Source organism: Phalacrocorax aristotelis, chromosome 1 (assembly GCF_949628215.1).
Source record: "Phalacrocorax aristotelis chromosome 1, bGulAri2.1, whole genome shotgun sequence".
NCBI classification, from domain to species: domain Eukaryota; kingdom Metazoa; phylum Chordata; class Aves; order Suliformes; family Phalacrocoracidae; genus Phalacrocorax; species Phalacrocorax aristotelis.
The window spans coordinates 159389516-159394485 of record NC_134276.1 but is presented as its reverse complement, the minus strand read 5'-3'; positions in this window follow the sequence as shown (position 1 = coordinate 159394485).

Sequence of the window (4970 nt, the reverse complement as noted above, 5' to 3'; positions counted from 1 at the left end):
GTGCCATTATTCTCCCATTTTTCACCTGAGCTTGTGAGCAGACCCCCATATATCTTTGGGTCACTCTGCAGCACAGATGTCTTCCATGTTCTATTATCTTATATCAATTAAACTCCAGTGGGGAGGTGGTATATAAATGTATTTCATCAAAATAATCATGCCCAGAGCCTGGCGATGGTGCTCCAACAAAAGCCATGTCACAGATACAGCATGCCAGGAGGTGGCATCAGAACTTATTCTGGTTGTAATCAGTGGCTCCTACAGGGCAGCACTGCAACTGCTTCACCACATCAGATACATCAGCATCTATCATGTTAGACCCATGGCCCACACCCTGCCACTGCTCCAGTGTCCAGGTGCTTCACAGCATGCCTCTTCCCTTGCAGCCACACTGAGAAGAAGAGAAACATTCCTGCCTCTGTTTTGTGGTGAGATAACTGAAATACCACCAGGCTAATTCACTTACCCAGGAGACTCTTTCTGAGGATTAAGGATGACTAGGAGAAGAAGGGATCCACCTGAAAAATAGGGATGAAGAAAAAGCAGGCATTCTTTCCCCCCCCCCAGTCTTTAACAACACTGACAGATCTTGGGCTGCCCGGTCCTCTGAGTTGGAGTACCATGACTGCAGGAATAGTGACATTAGGAAATATTTCTTTACTAAGAGGGCAGTCAAACACTGGAACAGGCTTCCTAGAGAGGTGGTCGATGCCCCAGTCCTGTCAGTGTTTAAGAGGCATTTGGACAATGCCCTTAATAACTTTTGATCAGTCCTGAAGTGGTCAGGCAGTTTGACTAGATGATCATTGTAGGTCCCTTCCAATGGAAATATTCATCTATTGTATTCTAGTCTACTTTTTCATTGTGAGGGTGGTTGATCACCGGAAGAGATTGCCCAGAGAGGCTGTAGAGTTTTGAGATACTCGAAACCCAACCAAGCATGGCCCTGAAGCAACTTTTCTGCTCTAGGAGACCATAGTATGAGCAGGAGGGCTGAACAAGACTGTCTCCAGAGGTGCCTTCCACACTCAACAGCCCTGCCATTCTGCACCTCTGTGGGTCATGCAGAGCTCCTGGGCTAGGGCCTGGCTGCAGATTTGTTCCATCAGGTATTAGTGGTGAAATAACCTTAAAACAGATTTCATTTCTTTAGAAACGGGAGGCAACAGTGTTGTTCCTCAGCACACACTTGGCTTACTTTAGATATTCGGGGGATTTTAGTGTTAGATAAAAGCTTATGGCCCAGTGTATGCACTCATCTATCAATTTTCAGAAAAGTTGCTTGTGGGTTTTTCTGTACTGTTATGGCTGCCTGGAAATACCCCCATTCACTGGCATAGCGTGCTTCTCTGAGCTTTGTACCTGACACCAGGTCACATAAAGAGGGAGAATGCTTAGTCAGGTATTCTACATGTTCACTGGCTTTTTAACAGGTTGTGAACTGAATATTAATCTAGTTCCTGCTGTTCTCTCTGCAATTACACCAAACCAGCACCACAGTCTTTACTAGGTGCAGTGACTTTTTCAGATGCCTTTTAACATTTTTCCCCTGTACCAGCTCTCTGAGAGACCTGACACAGAGGTGAAACGGCGTCACGGCTCAGACACTGAAAACGATACCATAGGGCTGTATCATCTTGTCTCATCTGATAGCTTTCAGCCAACAGGTATGCCACTTGATCAGCTGGTTGAATGGTCTTTACTAAGCCTACACTACCCAAAGTGTAGTAGCCTACACTACCAAAGGCTCTGATGCCTGTAGTATTGAGATTGGTGGGGGCCTTTCCCCTCAGCCTCATCACTGCACGCAGCCCATCTCAGGATCAGCCCTGTCCCACGCTTGCTCTGCAGAGTCATCACTGCCGGTTCCTGCAGCCCTGAGGAGGAGAAGGGTAAGCCAGCCAAAGGCTTACCGTATCCAATGCCTATAGGGACAGAGGTTGCAGCTAAGGAGACATCAGTGATTTCCACCAGGAGACAGAGAATCTTGTCAGCAGCAAGGACAGGGCACTGCCTTCCCCAGCAGTGGGGAGGAGAAGCATAATACTGCAGCAAATCTTGAGTGAAGGCAACCACCATGCAGGCACCATGCATGTGCTCAAGCTCCATGGGCAGCTACTTGGAGGAGTCCATGGCACCTCTTCACATGGCTGTCCCACTTCAGCAGCTGCAACACTTGCACCTTGCACAGACAGCCAGGTTCGTACATCAGCTGAGTTCAGTCTTGCACCCTGATTATGGAGACACTGTCCTGATGCATCTGATGGGATGCTTGCCCACGTGATGCACCCTCAGCAGAGGTAGCAGTGGTAAATGAGGGAGGTGGAAGAGCTACAAGATGTCTGGGCCCACTTAGCCCTTTGCAGGATATTTGGGCATTGCAGAGTTCTCTTTTTGAATCTTTAACTTTTTCACCTTTCTCATTTTGGCATATATAAGGTCAGGATTCTTGTCTACATTGTATTATGGATATCTCAGAAGGCACAGTAACATCTACCCTTTCTTTGGTACACCTCTACTCAGTTTCAATTGATCTTTTACGAGAGACAGAAAAAGAGTATGCAAGTAATCCTGTCACCTTTCTGGGCAGGGGCACAGGCAGAATAGAGGGCAAAATAATGGGCCCTGGCTCCTGGGTCAGGGTTGCCCTGAACAGAAGAGGTCAGGTGGGAAGTCATTCTTGGGGCAAATCTTGGATTTTGAGATGTTTCCCTATCCATCTACTGCTTTACTTTCTGCAGGGCATTTGATGCACCTGCATTTTTTCTACTAGCTCCTAACCTACCCCTCATGGATGTAAAAGGGCTGCAGCATGGCAATTAGAAGAAGCCTGGGCAAGGATGACAAGCCAATGTGTATGCACGACTGTGGCAGGAACTTGCAGAGGATCCTGTTCCTCCTAGCACAGGCCTTTACAGGGAAATCTTCCCATCACCTTGCAGATAAGGATGTGCATGTGTCCCTGGGAGCTGTATTTGATAATAAGCTTTCAAGTGGTGGTAGTGGTGTGGAGGAAGGCTGCTAGCACTGATGATCTCTCCTGTTGTAGGAAAATAATCAAGAGCCCATAAAAACCCAAGTGTTTTCCCCCTCATATGAAGGAAGTTGACCTCCGGTACGAGCTGTTCAGCAAGGCTAAACTGCTGCGTGTTGTTACGGCAATAGAGGGAGCAGTCAGCTATCTGCAGAGGGTGGGGAAGTGGAGAGAGGAAGGCAAAATTGCCTGAAGGAGGAAGGATCTTGTGTTTGGCAATGGAAGATAGGCAGCATGGGGTGCAAGTAGGTACCCTTGTTGCCAATGTCATGTCATGAAGACAAAACTCTCTTGTCCTTCATGGAGCTTACAGTAGAGTTCTTAAGGAGACAAAAGTCCTGTACATCACCAGTGTCCCACGAAGCAACACTCCTACCATTTACAACCAATCATGGGCTCCCTTCATGGGTCTTGCCTTCTGCCCTGATACATGGTTGCCTGGGGTAGTATGCTAAAGCAGTGAGAGCTGTGTGTATGGCAAAATGTGGGTAGGTTTCCTAATGCAGGACAGCAGGCTAATAACTGGGGATGTAAGTGGGGCAGAGCAGTGAGACACAGGACAAGCTCTAGAGCATCCTTGTGGGAGTGCTGCGGGGGTGGGTGAGGAGCCAGGGTCACTCTGTGCCTGGCGAATGCGCCTTAAGCACTTGCATAGGGACAGCCCTCAGTAATGGCCAAAGAGGACGACGCAGTTACTTATATGCCTATACTCTCTCCTCAGTATTAATGCATGCACAACGTTGGCCTTCAATTAGAAACATTCCTAAGAAGGGGCTGACTATAGTTGCAGCACTAGAAGTTGATAATTAACAATACTTCATATCCTTCAGCCAACCTAATCCTGGGAAAGAGAACCTGATATCATAAAGGAATGGCTAGAGAAAGCACAATTGCATATACATTAAGGATTTTATGTAAGAAGAAATAAGTAACTTTTATTAACATGTACAAAAAGTTCATTAAAATGAGGCAGCAGGAAATAACAGGCCAATGTTTCAGGCTTTTAACTCTTTTGTTTCCCACTCAACTAACACCTGTAGTAGACACTGAAATACATTCTTTTTTTCTTTCAAATGAGTATGCACTCCAATATTTTTCCTTTCTGAAATAATTCATGAGCAACTGCATTAAAATCCACACTTATTTTAGCTTTGGCCAGTAGTTAAATAAATTAAAGTTACATATATGGTCATAATCAGTAATTTGTAACATGTATGTGGCTGGTAGGGAACTTTTGGTAGTTCAGAGAAGGGATTTTTTTAGTATCGCTAGACACATAAGTCTTCTAGATAAACAACATGGTTTTTACTAAGGAGGCTAACAGTGAGATGAAAAAATAGCTCAAGATTCTGCCTTTTGTCTGTTATCTGTTAAGTGTATCTGGAGCTAATGAACTCATCTTTTATCAGAGCCTTGAATGACAGATCAAATCCATCCCTGGTTTATTTGATAGTGTAGACCCAGTACTTCACCACACGCAAGCAAAGTCAAGGAGGGTGGCTTGGTGCCCTGTTACCAGGCACAGCAGGAGGCACATGCTTGCACTGAAATTCAAGTGTTCTTGATCATGGTAACAAAACCCAGTTTAGCTCTGCAACTGGGCAAAAGTTTTCCTTTCGGAGCGGCGCCATGACCCTGTGCCTCAGACTGCACTAAGTATCTTGTAGGAGTGGACTTGGCCAAGCTGGCATGGACATAGAGCAAAGACTGAAATGTGCCCAAGCCCACCACAGCTCTCCATCTGCTTTCCTGAGCAGTGGTCTGTGAGTCTCAATGCTGTTTTACTCTCGCTAGCTTGGCAATATGTTACTTCTTGTATCAACTCCCCACCGCACTTTCAGGCCAACGTCCCAGCTGGGGATAGACAGGTACAAGCATGTCTCGGCCAGACTTTCCCTTTGCCCTCATCTGTAAATGCAGTGCCCAGGGCAGTGTG